This window comes from Rosa chinensis, chromosome 2, assembly GCF_002994745.2.
Source record: "Rosa chinensis cultivar Old Blush chromosome 2, RchiOBHm-V2, whole genome shotgun sequence".
Classification (NCBI taxonomy): domain Eukaryota; kingdom Viridiplantae; phylum Streptophyta; class Magnoliopsida; order Rosales; family Rosaceae; genus Rosa; species Rosa chinensis.
The window spans coordinates 73,906,573-73,924,114 of record NC_037089.1 but is presented as its reverse complement, the minus strand read 5'-3'; the positions used below and the strand labels follow the sequence as shown (position 1 = coordinate 73,924,114).

The following is a 17,542-nucleotide window of genomic DNA, read 5'->3' as shown; positions in this document are numbered from 1 at the left end:
AATAGTGGATCCGCCACTGCACTTATTTTATAAAAATAAAAAATAAGAATAACCACCTATAAGGACATTTAATTTTTCGGACAAAATATTAATCGCCCAAGGTGGGAATTTAATATTTTTTTAAAACAACTTCTGATAATAAGATTGTCACCGAAGGTTGTATTCAATTTCTCTTTATAATGAACGATGAAAAATATTGCCTAAAATTGACAAGTTATGTGAACAAAGTAGTCATGGCGATTTTTTTTTTTTTTTTTAAATAATTTTTGGCAAAAAAAGTTTAAAGTTTCTCAATTAAATGCTGTATATATTCAATTAAAGAAAAACAACAACTTTTAATAAAGATTGAAAACAATTTTTCCGGATGAAAAGAATTGTTTTTTTTTTTTTGAATAATGGTAATTTGATTGATAATAGCGCATGCTAAGAAGGTCATTACATACTCACCCGCTGACACATAAAAATGGCCAGAACAAGGCTTCGTGGAGGAGCCACAGTAGTACATAGGATAGACCAACTATATCTGAACTTATCGCTCACTATAAAAGTGAGCCTATAAGCTATGAAAAAAACATAGCAAATAGACAAGCCAAAACTACACTCGTTTGGTTCCTAATACAAGGAAATTTATTGTAATTAGACAAAAGCTAAAACATAGGTTTGGGCCAAGAGCCAAAACTCTAGCCCAAATAGAAGCTGATGGACTAAGGTAGAAACCCCAGCCCAACAATTAAAGCCTAATAGGGCATACTAAGGAGATCTCCCTGCCCAGCAGCCTGATTCGGGCCTAGTCTACCGTCTTCTCCAGCACCCCGTCGTATGGCCCCTTCCGGCAGAGTTCCATTCTATCCATTCCAGGGACCCACGTCATCAAGATCTACACTACCATGGCAGCGATCCAATCTCTCCGAGCCACGCCGCCAACCTGCATCAAACTGAAGAAAACATCCCCGACTCAACAAACATCCCCGATTCCAGCCTTGCAAATCGAGCTTCATGACGCTGGCGATCCAAGAAAACCATCAACGGGAAGGAATACCGGCCCGAACAGCATAACCACCACCGTCTCCACCATCCCAGCCAAACCAAACTGACAAAACACCAGAGAGAATCCCTGAGGGTGTCCCATAGGCATTAGCTTTCCCGTCCGGCAGCAAACCCCATGACAACGGGAGGCCCGGAGGCCAGGCCCAACGTGAGGGCGCCACCGGACAAGAAGAAATTTGCAACCGGAAGGCCTTAAGGTTTAGGTGAGAGAGAGAGAGAGTTTCGATGAAAAGAATTGTTCATTAGATGTGTCTATCATTTAAGTACATTATAATCACTCGTGCCATAAGTTTCAATCAAAGCAAATATGTTCAGAAAAAATTAACTTTATACTGTTTTTGTAAATAGAATGAATTTGGAACTTACTTGTTTAACATTTGCTTGTTTCACTCACATGGCTTTTATATGTTGGCACATTTAGAAGGCTCGTTGTGCGGCAATTTATTGAACATAAAGGAGACATATTGCTAAACATAAAAAAATTGCTCTTCAAGCCTCTATTGCAATTTTCAAGTTCCTACAAGTAAAACATCTTAGTAAATTAAGGGGCTCATGGATAAATGAAAATTCGTCAATGAGCATTGATAGAAAATGTTGACATCCTCCACCTCAATTTATCAAACTGAACACGGATGGGTCGATAGACTCCCAACATCCCTCGTGTTTATTCTCTCAAAGGAAGACCTTCCTTGTCTAACATGAAGTGATATTGATATTCAGCCAGAGATCCAATACTGTTGGTGTCTCTAGTTCTTGGTTATCATGTCAAAGTCGTCTCTTTTTCTCCATTTAGATTTGCTTTATTTCTATTTTAGGTTCTATCTGTGAGTTGGGCTTGACGACCAGCTTTGTTGTAATTTCTAACTTAATCACTGCTATAACAAAAGAAGTGATTTATGTGATGATTAAGTGGCTAGACACTTCTCTGCCTCACATTTTAGTGAAAAATTAATTCATGCGTACGAGTTAGGACATGATTAACGCAAAATAGAAAAAGTGATCACAACATTCACAAAGTTTATGCAAAATTTAAATGTCTAGCACTCTTGGATGGTTTATTAAAATTGAAATGACTACTAGTTTAATGTCAATGGTTCTCTTTAATATATTCAAAATCATTTGTTCATCAGCTTAACTTTGTCACGTTCCATTTCTCCAGTACACCAAAAACCTCAACACACTACACCTTTTGCACAACGAAAAAAAAAAAGTGTTGTGTGATGAAGAAAAGTGAATCAGACAACATGTTTAGTAAACCTACGTTGTATAAAGTGGTTAAAATTCTGAAGTTTTTGTTTAGAAGGCCATTGCACAACGGTTATAAGAATAATTTGTTGTGTAAATAAATAAAAAAATAGTGGCAGATTTCCCTCCTAGATCGACCCAAATTTGGCTCCAAATTGGTACTTCATTGTACAATAGAATAGTTATATCTGTTGTATGAGTGTAGTTTGCAAATTGTCATACAACAGTTTTTGTTTTTATGTTGTATGATCAAGGAAGATATATTAGAAGTTTTGATGCGTCTCCATTCCCTTGCTCCCAAACTGAATTTTGCTTACACAGAGCGGGAACTTTCCCTAGCCTTATTGCCATAACTCAAATTTAATATGTGCGGAATCAGACAACATAGTTTCATTATGTGTTGTCTGATACATGAACACAAAATAAAAATAGCCTAGCAGCCGGTGCGTTTGACAACTTAATTGGCTAGGGCTAATGACTTTTGTCTCCCACATCATTTTTTTCCAACACCCAGACGGCCAGACAGGCCAGACAGAACACCATCAAAGCACAATTTCCTTTTCATCTATCTTCTTCCCTCTCCAAAAGACAAGTACCTTCATCTTCATCTACAACCAACCTCCGTGTCTGACTCCACTGAAACTTGCATCCCTGATCCCTAATCATTAACCCCTCAACTCCCGACCCCAAAATTTCTTCTCCAACTTATTCGCGACCCCTTCATACTTCACCGCACTCCGACACAATTCCTGCCTCTACAAAAAAACAAAGAAGTAGTTAGTGAAGAGAGGAAGATGAATGAGAGGAAGTAGTTAGCATTCTCCACCTCTCTCTTCTATCTTCTTTCTTTCCAAGCTGCACTCCCTCAATTCCTCCCCCAACTCCAAACCCTATTTTTCCCTCCACTGCCTCTGTTTTCTGCCACGTCGATCAACACTTGTCTCGGACAAGCCAGTCCTAGACCTTATACGAGATGATGTCCGACGAGCAACACGGGGATTCTAAGTTCGATCTCCGATCGAAATCTCCACCAGAAAGTCCACAAGCTCCTCGAATCGGCGCCGTTTCATCTAGTTTCTGGTGATGTGAAGTTCACGGTGGTGGCCAAGGATGGGTTTTGTTAACTGGTACTTCTCTTGCCTCTAATTTTCATGTTTTTGAAATCGATTGTGTTTTAGGTTTGATTGATTTTCTGGTTAAAATGGATTTGGGGATTGGGGACGCTGTCGCGCCATCTTGGATGTCGCCAATTTATTCTTTTTGTCTGGTAAGCATGTTTTCATCAACCCTCCCCCACCCCCCTTGTTGATTGAGGTCTTTTCTTTGATTTGGATTGGGAAAACCCTAATTACACCCTGTTTAGTTTGGAGCAGTTGAGGCTTGAGGAATCTGGATAATAGAAGTTGGAGAAGGGAAAGTTGCTGGGTCAGTTTCAAATCGAAAATTGGTAAGGACCTTGAACTCTGTTTTGTATTATAAGCAGCAGGATACGTGTAATTTTAAACTCTAAGGTCATTCTCTGTTAGTTGGTTTATTCTTTTGTGTTTACCATCTTCTCTGATTTAGATTTGTTCAATTTTTTTTTGCTTCTAATGCAGTTTTTGTTACATCTTTTGGATTGGCTGGGTTATAGTTTGAAAAAGGGTGAGAGCAGTTGTCAGTTTCTGATCATCTGTGGAGGAAATTTGGTTTGTAGTTTTCAATCGATTTGATTTGCAGAGGGAGCTAGATTCGTCAGTTTTGTTCTGCTGGAGAAGAAGACAAATTTGGGTATATTCATGGACTGCAATCTAATTGATTGTTGTGACTTTAATCGAAATTGTTAATTGAGTTGTTTATAAGTTGAATCTGGTTTTTGGCTTTTGTTGTATGTTTTTAATTTGCAGGTTGTGCATATTGAAGGGAGAGAGGTTTGAAGTGGAAGCAAAGAAAAGAGGTTTGGTTGTTAGCTTTATTCATCTTTGTCGTTGTTTTATATATGTTCTGAGAGAAAGTAGAAGAAAGTAACTTAAAGATATTTGATTATCATTTTTTTCGATTTCCATCGTGTAATTTTTTTCCATTTTTTTGAGCTGCTTATTTGTGCCATCAGCACCTTTCAACTACCTTCTTTTTTTCATTTGTTCCTTACATAATATTCCCAATTTAACATTCCTTATTGTCATCTAATTTTAAACAAATATGTATTCACATTCCTATTATCCTATATATCTCAATGCTAAATCATGCTTTGAAAGACTTTATGGAAATTAATTCTGCCTCTAATCAAGCAAACTTCATCAAGTTTTATACTTGGTTCATTGTGGTGAAAATTAGATTCATTTGTGGTCAGAGTTTCCTGGTTAGGTAATAGCTCTGTTAATATACTTCATTTTGCGTCTGATTGTTAATGATGGTGCACCAGATTTGATAAAAATATGTTGTAGTCTCCTGAAGTTTCAGCTTATTGGCTGCCATATAATTTGTGAAATTTCACTCTTCATTTATATTCAATTCTTTTTTCGTATCGGTTATGGATGTTGGGTTTATGAGATTACACTTGATCAGAATAAATTGTTAATTTGTTCAACTTAAATTAGTTTGGGTTTTCCTATTTTTTTTATTACTTCCATGGATGTTGCTTATGCTTTGAAAAGGCAGGAAAGATATGTGTATGGATTTGGGGACTGAATCAAATTAGGATTTGTTAAGCATTTGGGTTTAAATTTGGATTTGTTTAGCATTTGAATTTGTTTATGGATCAGTTTGATTTCTGAGTATATCTTGCAGTTTTGTTTTCTTTGTTGTGCATTTTCAGCTTTGTGGTCAAATGGTTTGGAGTGGTGATCAAGTGTTTTCTGAGTTTATAGTTGGTTTTCAGTTCTTCCCATGAAGTAAAAGAATAATGGCTTCATTTAAGATCACCATATGTTTGAACCAGAAAATTGTACAATCTACTTTTTTTGTCATACGTAAATTGGATATGCCTTAGATTCTCTCAGTTTGAGGAATTGTAGTGTACGTAACCCTTGTACTCTCTCTATTATTAACCATCAATATCGTAAGGAAGTCTACTTTTAAATCAGTCAGAGGTATTGAGTATTACATTGATAGTCACTCTATATCGTAAGGAAGTCTACTTTTAAATCAGTCAGAAGTATAATACTCAATGGTGTCAGCCATATGTTCTGGCACTTGGTGAACCTTATCCCACTAGTATTGAAAGACATATGACTGTAGTTAGGTGCTAAAAGCGCCTGTGTGATAGATATATTTAAACAACAATGATTAACTCAACTATTGAATGGTTCCATGGATGGCATTGGTCATGAAATTTGAAGCATCAGCACAAAGCAAAGCACTCCAATAAATCAACTTATCATGAAACGTTTTTACTATAAGAATCTATGTAATAGAAGTAGTTAGGATAAAATGCTAATGAGGTAACTCAGGTGATTATACTACTGAAGTTAGAATAACTTACTCCTTTAAATATACACTACTACAAAAAGTGCATCACACAACACCCATTAGATAAGAGAATAAAAATTTACTGTCGTCTGATAACGTGAACTCCATTGTACAACGGTGTTAATGAGGTTCTGTTGTGGGAATGCTACCAAATTGAAAACTTTTTCTTCAGAGTTCTATAACACAACAGAATTATGCATGTTCCGTTGTATGAATGACACAAAATTTAGAGGTAGATATCCCGCCATCACTGAACTCAAAATTCCCTCCGAAGACAAGTTCACCAACTTTATCACACAACAGAATTATGCATGTTCTGTTGTGGAAATGTGCTGTACGGTACAACAGTCTAGTTATTTCCGTTGTATGACAATTTGATAATTTCTACTAGGTGTACCTAGGGCAAGATGAAAAATCTTGTACAACAGGTATTGTCATTCTGTTGTCTGAATGAGGAACATAGGCGGCAACAATATTTTCATTTTGACTCAAATCGATTTGAAATCCTCCCACCAAACGTAGGCAGCGGCAAATTTCCCTCCTTCTTTTGGCACATATCATTTTATGTATACTCTCCTACGATAGTTTTTACTATATGTTGTGGGATGAACTAAAATTATGGCCACCAATCCCATATGTTCGATAGAAAGAAAGAAGGAAAGGAAGAAAAACAGAAGAAGAAGAGGGCTACAACCACTCAAACGTATTTTTCCCTTCCCATCCCGGGGTAGTCTCTCTGTCAAAATGCTAAGCCTAAGCCTCTCTCTCAGTCCAGCTCCTCGCTTCTATTCTTTCTTCCCCGATATACCGACCCAAATCCTCTATCCTAATTCACCAGTTGTTCGTAGTCTCCAGAGAGAAATTAAGGTTCGAATTGGGGCTCGCTCTTCACTTCTCCAAATCTGCCTCCAACTCCATCTACCTAGTCGATAATCAAAGCTCCACTTTGCATTACCCAAACCAATTCAAGGCTTCTCGATCCGGCAAAGTCCCTATCTCTCACAAATTCTATCATCGTCTAGATCTGATTTCGCCTTTATCATCTGCCATTGCTTTTCCTTATTTGACTCCTAATCGAAATGGCTTATCCTCTCCGCAGCTGACCCGCCAATTCGCCAGAAGGACCCAACTCAGTTGCTTCCACAACGAGAACCAACCCGCTCTCTCCAAGGATGAACAAGGCCCGCCTTAGGAGGTCGTTCTCAAAGCTATTTCAGGTTTCGTTTTCAGGGAAGCTTCAACCTTTTTGAAAGTCGAAGGCACTGATAGAGCTCATTATCTAGCCAAGGTACTATCTTTTCCTAATTCTCTTTTTTCTTTTGTTTTCCCCCAATTTGCTTTGTTTCAGTTTTATTACAGACTCCATGAATTTCTGTTTTGCTTTTGTGATTTCGCGTGTGTGTGTCTGGGAACACATTTCTTTTCAAACTTAGCTAAAAAGAAATAGTTAGCCGGTTATTGGTTGATGGGTCTGAAGAATTTGTGGGTCTTCAATATGAATTGTCTGGTTCTGGAGGAAATGGAGTATGAGGATGATTTGGATAAGTTGACCAGTAGAGCTATCAATGCTTTGATTGTTCTGGGATTTGGGACCTTTGCGTGTCTAAGTTGCTATCTCTCTGGCTTATTTTTCATTTGGGTCTTTCACTACACATGTTGTTTTAGTAATGCACCTGTTTTTGTTTTCCTCTTATATGATTGCATTTAGATTCCCTTGTTTACTCATTTAACTGTTGGAGTGATGGGTAGTCGCTGATTTGCTGGTAATCTAGTAAAGTATTTTGTTTCTGATTTTGTTTTGGGTTTTGGGTGAATCAGAATTATTGACGAGAGCACCAAAGGATCCTGTTGAACCCGAAAAAGTTCTTAAAGCAGCCCAAGTCAAACTCGTCCTCACCACTCAAGTCACTCATCACCATTGGTATTATGCAGTTCAACCTTCTTGATCCAATTTAGAAATTTACTGTGTTTCTGACATTCTGTTATGTATATTAGCTTGGTAATCTGAATTACTAAGTTGCTATTTACTAATGGGTAGTCGAACATTAGAACACGAAGAAGAAGTTGCTGTGTACTAATAGGTAATCTGAATTACTAATTTTGGATAGTTTCTGATTTAGTGATTCTTCAAGCTGTTTTGGATAGTTTTTGATTCAGTGATTCTTCTGAGAACTCTCGATAATGAACGTTGTAAGTAAAGTTTGGACCTTTCTTTGTTTAAAACATAAACATAGTTCCTGGAAACTCTTGGTTATTATGATTTAATTTGTTAGGATTGATCGGCCTCCAAGTAGAAAATGGACGAGATCGATGCTATTGGGCTTGAAATTTGTTCAGCATTTTCTCTAAGATTGCATGTAAATTAGCAACATCAAGTAAAGTAGGCAAATTGCTATGTTGTTTAAATTGCTCTGGTGTTTATTGGGAAGCAAGTTTATTCAAGTCTTTTTATAGGCTACCTAAGATTTGTATCTTTTCATGATTGGGACTCTTGTTCTCATTATTTTAATGGTAGATTATGATATTGCCATTACTTCCTGGAACTATGCATCTACTTAATTCATTAGCTGAGGCTTGAAATTGTTTTGTATTTTATTTCACAGCCATTACAAGAGGAATTAAGATTAACTGTTGACTATTAGTTTTGGCTGGTGGATTGTAGTTGAGTTACAGGAAGTTGCTGTACGTGAAGTTCCTAGACCAGGATTTCTTGGGTGCTGCTTTGGCTGAGTTCAAAAGAGAAGTAATTCTCTAGTCCTTGTCTGCATTTTCATATTCCACTTTATAGTACCAGCACTTTTGGGAAAAAAAAAACAAAGAAAAGAAACTTACAACCTAGAAATAATTGTGGTATATTCTGAACCATACTTTCCCCTGTTTTAAGTTATAGACAAAATAAATTGGTATGGTATAACTTTTCAAACTTAAGTTGAATGGTAATTGATCATTCCTCGATCCTCGCTAAACTAATATGGCGGACTATGCATCTTTGTACTTTTACAAGTTTGACACATGGATCAATGTGCTGTGGCTATGATTTTAGTTTCCAGGTAATGTGCATGATAAGTTTACTCATCTATGATTTTAGTTTCCAACAATGCATTCACTTGGATGATTGTGTCAATTGCAATTAAAAACTTAATTGACTATGAGCATTTTTTTTTTTTTGGGTGAAATTAACTATGAGTAGATTTTAACAGACCACGTTATGGGTTGGCTCCGCACAAGTTTTTGATAGTTTTAGCTGCAAAGTAGTGCAAGAGCATTGGCATGTGAGTCATAGTTTGCCTCCGCATTTGCAACTTAGAGATGATCTCTATTAGAACTTTGTCAAGAAATGAGGACCCACAATTGGAAGAAGATAAACAACTTAGAGATGATCTCTATTTTTTCTGATCCACTTTATTTTCCTTTAATTCAAGTGGAATTGGGTTCTTTCTTGTCTAAAGTCTAAAGCTTTGCTTAAAGTTACCAAGTTTAAGGTACCCAATATCAGTTCAAGTAATATTAGTTTTGCTCTGCCAATTACATGGTCACTTCAGTAGATTTCAATTCAGTATGGTATGTGTTTGTTTATGTAAAGAATGATAATTTAATAGCATATGCTTTTGGCAAGTTTTTCATGAGTGATTACTACTCTGCCTAATGGTGATAATGTTGTGGTGGTGAAGTACTTAATAGCATTTGCCATAATTTGAATCATAGAAGAAACTATGTGATTGGGATTAATTAATGGAATGGATAGTAGTTGAGAGATTCAAACATGTTCAAATGTTCTACTTTCATTTGTTCCGAAGTTGTGTTTCTGTTGATCATTGGTGGCGTATTAGACTGTTGATTTGGAATGTATGGACTTGTTTGGACCCTTGCAGGCAGATCATTAGAATGTCTACAGTTCAAACTGAGAAGCCCAATTTATCATATGAATCCCTACCGATAAAGCCTCCTTCACATCCGACTTACGATTTGTTGGGTGTCATCAAGTCAGCCCTTGCTGAAGACACTGGGGATCGAGGTTGAAACCTTCTTTGGTTTTCTTGATGCACCAATTTTAAATGGTTTTAAAGTTGAGATCTTCAAGACTTATTTACTTTTCAAACATATTATAGCAAGATTGTTGCTTTAATTATAGGTGATGTGACATGTCTGGCTACCATTCCATCTGAGATGGAAGTAGAAGCCCACTTCTTGGCAAAGGAGAATTGTATAGTTGCTGGAATTGCACTTGCAGAGATGGTATTTTATGAAGTTGATCCCACTCTAAAGGTATATAAATGTATAATTAAGCACTGCACTTTGTGTGCTTGAATGTTTTTGTCCTTTGAGTCCTAGCATGATTGGTTTACATTTTGATACAGGTTGAGTGGTCACAAAAGGATGGAGACTCCGTACATAAAGGCTTAGAGTCTGGAAAAGTTTATGGAAACTCCGGAGTATCAGTAATCTTTCTTGTCGTAGTTGTTTATGGGGATTTTGCTATAGACAGCTAGGTATGTTCATTCAATTTGCTTAATCCCATATGCATTATATGCAGTCATTTGTCGTATACTGAATGATATAAGTTAGAGGATGACGGTTAAGTCTGGCTCTGCTTTTGAACCATATATTTCCTACTATTTGTGATCATTGTGGAATTTGAGTGCATAGTTAAACATATAACATGATTAATAATGTTTTCTGGTTTCTAATTCTTGTTTTCATTATATATATATATATATATATTTATATTAACCTCAATGATCTGCATAGTATTGAACGAGTAGCTGATTGTGCCTCATATCTCATATTGAGGCATAAACAGGTTGTCAATTGAACGAGTTGTTCAACCACTTTTTGGGTTTTACTAAAGCAGTTAATTTTTTTTTTCTTTTTCTCTAGTGGTGGTTTTAGAGTTTTTCTTTTCTTTCAATGCAGGGATTGTAGGAATTTGCTGCAGGTGGTCAATAAGTACTAACTACATTTGAAAGTCATAATCGTTAGTTTACCAGAAGGGTTTGACAAATGCTTTTGGAGGTGTTGGCCAATTCATTGAGGTAAACCTTCATGAATCCTTAATAGCTATGTCCAGTTGTCAAATTAATATTTAACTTAGATGATCTGTATGCAGTCTTGTAGTTTTGTTCTATTATTCATAATCATAGAGGATTTTATATATACTCCTTAAATGTACTCACCTGAAGACACAGGAAGAGAACATGAATTTATTTGCCAAAAGAGAGAGAACTTGAAATTTTGTATTAGAAAAATTTCAAAGGACTTGTATAGTGCAGCTGCCAACTAAGTAATTTAACGTCTTTGTCAATTATTTTTTAAGAACTACAAAGCAAAAGATGGAAGCAATCATGGGACCTTTGGTTGCTACTTGACAATTTGAATTTTGAGTCTTTTGGCTGTTCTCTTCATTTACATGCCTCACATGATTGTTCTTTTTCAATTAACTTGCTATTGTTCTTTTTCAGTTAACTTGCTAGTATAATTCATGTATTAACATATGAGAACTAATTTATGGTATCCTTAATCAGGGTACTAATCAGCAAGCATAGCATGCAAATGTAAATATGGTATCCTTATTTCAATACTTCAACTTCACTGCACATTCAAATGTAAGTATGTTCTTTCATTTATATTGATAGAACTGTAAGTTTGGATTTGGAAGTATTGATTTTCATTATCAAGCTTGAAACTTTAGTGGTATATCCTCATGTGGTCTGGTGACAGAAATGACCTGTACAGTTTGTTGTTTGCAAGTAAGAGAGCTGAAATAAGCGAAAGGCTACCCTGCATTGAGAATGAGAGCTCCCCATCACTTAAAGATTTTGCAGGAGAGTTGGAAGGAGCCATCAAGTTGGTTGAAGGAAAGCATATATTCACATGCAGCAACTGCATATGTGCATGTTTTATATTGTATCAGTTTTTGCTCTTTTTAATTGTTAGCTAGAATGCAGCAGCCATCAAGCTAGCTAGAATGCTTTCTTTTTTTGTTACATGGTATAGATGAATGTATGGATGATTGATAAATACTAGCTCTTTTGGTACATGCTTGAATTAGAGTACTTCAATACTTAATAAATAGAGCATTATTTTTGTGCAAATATTTCAGGTAAATAATCGATAATGAACGAACAATAGTAAATTAAATTACGTTGTATGAATACGCATGTCGTCAATCACACAACAAACCACTTATAATCACACAATAGTATCTATAAAATTATGTCGTCACATTAGTACTCACAAAACAGAATAAATGGGTATCAGTTGTCTAATGTTAAATCACACAACGGTATAGAAACAATGTGTTGTATGACTTGTGAAGAATTCAACACTGAGCCTCACACATACAACAGTTACTTATGATACCTGTTGTGTGAAGGAACAACCAACAACAGTCGCCATATGTTTCTGTTGTATGATAAGTTAACCAACAACAGCGTGTACTTACTTCTATTGTCTGAGTGTTATTTTTCTGTTGTGTGAGAAGTTAACCAACAACAGTGTGTGCTTACTTCTGTTGTCTGATCACCATCGAAAATGCGCCGCATCCAATTTCTGGCATTGACATGCGCAGAATTGGTGCAACGGTTATAAGCAATGCGTTGTGTCTATGATATTCAGATAACGGTGTTTCACCGTTGTGTGAGTGTGCTCATCACACAACATCGAGATAGACAACAGACATGGTCCACATCACACAACAGATTTCCACCGTTGTGTGATGCAGTTTTTGTAGTAGTGATAGTAACATTCTGATTGTTAGTCAACGTTCATTTGTAGACCTAATGTTTCTGAGCTGGAGCAGAAGCTTTCAGAACAATACTCTCTTACATCTTCAACAAAAGGTTGATGACTTGGCATCAAAGGTTTGTTTCTTTTCTTTATGTAATTTTTGGCTTTGGACATTATTTGCTTATTTGTCTCATCGTTTGTATTCCATAAGTTACTGCTGTTTGCTTATTTTTCACTATAATCTTCTGTTAACATAGTTTGTTCTGCCGGATTCCCGAGGTTACTGCTGATGATTGCTACTGCAAATATGCTACATTAGTTGATTACTTCAGTGGACTTATTGTCCATTGTTTTGTAGTAGTTCATTTTCTCCAGTGCAGTTTTGTTTTCCATCAAAAAGAGAGAAAAAATGTCTCATCTTTGGTGTATGGTTTTGGCAATTGTATATCAGCCTTCTTTGACTATAATTTTCAACTCAAATTACAAACAAATTCCTCCTCATTTTGAAAAGTTGTTGTGCCCATCTTCGTTTCTCCCGTTGACGTTAGCTCCACTACTATCATTCCCCTCTAACCGTAGGCTCAGAGAGGCAGAGTGTTACACAAGAGTACTTGAATTTTTTTTAACTCTCTGATACATAAAGAATCTGCCTCATTACCTTTCCATTTCCTTTTGACGTTCAAAGGGTGCCCAAAGATCCATTTTCATTTTAGCATTTTGTTTTAACATTCCTTTTATTTTCCCTTATTTATCTTGAATTACTTTTTACCAATGCCTCAAGTCCATCTTATTACTGGTAATGAATGCTCCTACAATTTTGGGTTGTTCCTGTACATCTTATGTACTTATAAACTGTTTTTTCTAGTTCTGTTATTATTGCTTTCTTTTTCTCGTTGTAATAATTAACTCACCTTAATGCATATAGCATGCTTACAACCCACATGAGGAGTATGCAGATGTGGAATCCACATTGCGTTCGCATTTGGAATCTTTTCTAGAAACTGCAAGATCATTCAATATGATTTACACCAAGGTCTGGTCTGCTTTCCTTTTGAGATACTGCCTTGACAATCTGCTCTTGCTTTTATTTTCCTATTGTTTTACTGTATATTACCTAATTAAAGGATTTTGGGCACATGTGTTACTGAGAATGTCACCATGATAAAGGTACGTTACTCTTTGGTGGATTCCATATTTACATTTGGTTTGGTTGGTGTAGGAAAATTTTTTCTTGCTTGTATTCCTGCTCCTTGCTAATTGAAAATTTTACTTTTTAGCTTCTCTAGTTAGATGTTGATGTTTATTTTGATGTGCACAAATTCAAAATGCCTTTTGTTAGTTGTTTGTTTGCTCCTTATTTCGATTTTTTTTGCGGTTGTTTAAAAGGGACATACTCTTATCTGCTACCTTGAAATGTCGTGCTTTTGCAGGAAATACGTCCCTGGACACACATGATGGAGGTACCCCAGCTCCATGGGTTCGGGCCTGCAGCCAATCACTTATTGGAGGCATATAAGATGCTTTTGAAGGTATCTAATTGACTATCAGATTATATCTTACTTTATTTCTTCGTTGCACATTATGCAGTTTTTTAGACTAATACTTCAATATCCCTAGCAAGTGTGATTGACTTCCTATACTACCACTAATATATTTTGATGGTTTATAGATATAAGAGACGGAAAATTCAATATTCAATAATTCATTCTGTTCGTCTACCTTTGTATAATGTGGCATCTGTATTTGCTATATGTAACAGTGAAGATAGTTTCTGAAGTCTTCTCTTAGTAAAACTTATTTATGATATATACCTTACATTTATTTTCTTATTCTAGAAACCTGTCGAGGATAATGTTGAGAAGAAGAAGAAAAGGAAAGAGATAGGGGAGGAGAGGTAGCAGCCAATTCACCTAAGCGGATATTGATCAAGTGCGAAATGAGTAGGAGAAGTTTGTTGTCAACACATATGTGCACGAGTCAAGAAGTAGCGCACTTGTTGCTGGTACATTTTAGATAAGGAAAGCATCTTTTTTGTGCTTCTCTGTTGGGACATTGTCATGCACCATGTGTGGCATGTTTTGGAAAAATATATATGTATAACAGCTTTTTGATGTCCCAAGTAGATGGGCATGCACTAGAATGCTTTTCTTGTGTAAAATGTTGGTTTCAATGATTGGGAAATGCACCCCTTTTGCTTTTGAAGTTTAAAGTATTGGTTATATGAATCATTTGATGGTTTGCAATGTTTGTATTTGATAGAGTACTGTTTGTTTGGTAAATGGACCAAATGAATGCACAATCTAATTCAGGAATGGGATGTTCAATTAAATGATCACACAACAGATTAGATATAATGATCACTGCCTGTTGTCTGAATGGCCAAAAATGGGACAAAAACACATTGTAATCAATCATATCACACATCGGTTTTTAACGAATCAATGCCTTCTGATTTATACTCAGACAACAGAATTAATTGAACTTTGTTGTCCTAAAAGTTAATCACACATCAGAATTAATTGAACTCTGTTGTCCAAACAGAACCAATTGAACTCTGTTGTCCTAAAGTTAATCACACAACAGATATAGTCCAACAACTGAAGTGTGAATATCAATTAGACAACAGACAAAATAAAAAAATGTTGTCTAATGCGCTTAACATACAACAGCTTAAAACTACCACTATTGCTGAAGACAGCGCCTCAACTGCTGCGCTTGGCATCTGCCGAGCCATCTGTCGAGCTATCACACAACAGTTATAACACATACCTGTTGTCTGTGTGTTTATCACACAACTGTGTTCCACCGTTGTCTAATTTTTCATCAGACAACGGCTCACTCTACAACGGTGGGACTCCATATCCCACATCGGTTTTCTGCCGTTGTCTGATAAGATTTTTGGTGTAGTGCTCATATTCAATTAATCACTTTCACTGGTCCGTTTGGGGACATATGCTAAAATTTGAACGATACATAGAAGATTAACATGGTCCTTGCGCAAGGATGACACACGTGAATTGAGAAATGCTCCATTTTTTTTTTTGCAATCTCTTCTCTTTCTAGATCTCCTCTGTTTTATTCCTACTAGATAACCTTTGTGTTTTTGCAATCTCTTCTCTTTCTGCATCTCCCTCTGTTTTATTCCTGCTAGATAACCTTTGGGTTTAGGTCTTCACAAAAAAAAAATAAAAAAATGAATCCCTTTCACTGTCTTATCAGTCAAATAGAACAAGGTTGAGAATGAATTTTCTGATATCTTATTACACCCATTTTGTAGTGTATATAAATAGATTACAATCGTACTACAACTACTATGTACTTGAATCTTAAGTCGCGGTCATGTCTCGCCCCCTAGTATAGTGACCGGTTCCATGTTTTCCCCGCATTACTGAATTGTCTTCCCCACCAGTATCCTATGTAACCAATGCCAATGGTGAGGCTTTTCCTGTGTTAGGGTTAGGGTCAGTGCATACTACACCCATTCTTGGTATCAGAGCTCGTGTTTTTGGTTGTGTTGCTTTTGTCCATGTACCAAAAAATCAGAGGTCTAAGTTGGATGCTCGGGCTCTTAAGTGTGTGTTTGTTGGCTACGGAGGCTATCAGAAGGGGTACAAGTGCTATCATCCACCAACTAGAAAGTATTATGTCACTATGGATGTTACTTTCTTTGAAGACATGAGTTATTTCTCCTCTTCAGGTGACCGGAAGGTGCGGTGGAGGAAAAAGATTTGGAGAAGTTCTTTGGTTGGTCGATCTGGGCAGCGACGGCGTCTCGGGACGCAAAGTTGATCTAGGCAGTTGGGTAGAGGAGAGCGACGGCGGTCTGGACGAGGGATGAAGAGATGTGGACCCGGTTTGACTTGACAAAGGTCGGTCCCTAAAAGGAGATGAAGACCAGGCTTGGATTAAAGGTAGAGAACGACAAAAACAACCCTAACAAAGGGGTTTGGTTTTGTATCAATTCCTCGGATTGAGGAAAAATTAGACAACTAAAGATACAAAGTCCTCTCAGATCTTTGCTTTGATACCAAGTCAAATAGAACAAGGTTGAGAATGAATTTTCTGATATCTTATTACAAACATTCTGTAGTGTATATAAACAGATTACAATCGTACTACAACGTACTACAACCATTGTGTACTACTGCACTACACAACATATACAAGGTAAGTAGTTACAACAATATATTCCCTTGTAGTCTATTCCTAATAGGGAACGATGACTCACACTAACATTATCTAGTAATTCAAGTACTACCATTTAACGCTATACACTTCAGCTTCAAAGGTCATCTAGTCAATTCAAAGAATACGCTTCTCTTTTTTGGGTAAGGCCCGAAATAGTAAACCCACACATGGTAAGGACTCACTGTGTGGTATTCTCACTTGGTCAGTGACTGATAAAAAAAAAAAATTATGTTCAATCACTTTCGGATGTAAATCTAGCTGTTTTTTTAGGGAAAGATTAATTTTATTACTAAATACGGTTGAAATCGTACATCAGGGCATCAAGGATAAATTCTAGAGCATTAACAAACCATTCAAGGTGAACAATGGATTCAAAACTATAACTAGCCAATCTATGTGCTACTATATTGGCCTGACGAGGAACAAAGCAAAGTTTTAAATCCTCACTTACAGCCAGAAGATTCTGAATGTCAATAATCAGAGCACTCAATGGAGACAGGTCTGCAACTGAAGAATTGATAGCCTGCACTGCAAGTAAGCATTCACTTTTGACAATGGCCCGAGTAATATGCATTGCCTGCAACAGTTCCAATCCATTCTTCAAGGCTAGCTATTCAACATGTAGTGGGGAACTGACAAACTACATTCTGAAGGAAAAACTTGCTAGAAACTGACCATGTGAGTTTCAAATCACACCCCCCATACCACCATATTGAATTGAAGCCAAGAAGGCCCCATCAACATTGAGCTTTAAGCAACCATCTTCTAGAGTGACCCACACCTTGCTAGGTTTCGACTGTCCATGTTGTGCAGTAGCTGAAGAGCGATTAGCCTGCAAGTATTCCTCATGCCAAGCTTTGGCATTGACCACAAAGTTAGCACTGGT

The 17,542-nt window shown here is 36.7% G+C and overlaps 1 long non-coding RNA gene and 1 other non-coding gene across 2 annotated transcripts; both read left to right on the top strand.

The window, feature by feature from the left end:
* Positions 1 to 2,748: 2,748 nt before the first annotated feature.
* Positions 2,749 to 14,469, top strand: LOC112190076. The gene is made up of 7 exons (XR_002932231.2): positions 2,749 to 3,419; positions 3,666 to 3,739; positions 3,891 to 4,062; positions 4,179 to 4,228; positions 13,394 to 13,501; positions 13,899 to 13,997; positions 14,304 to 14,469. It is a non-coding gene; the product is annotated as an uncharacterized LOC112190076 (long non-coding RNA).
* A 935-nt stretch (positions 14,470 to 15,404) lies between these two features.
* On the top strand, positions 15,405 to 15,507 carry LOC112191121. Its single transcript, XR_002932842.1, has one exon. It is a non-coding gene; the product is annotated as a U6 spliceosomal RNA (small nuclear RNA).
* The last annotated feature ends 2,035 nt before the right edge of the window (positions 15,508 to 17,542 follow it).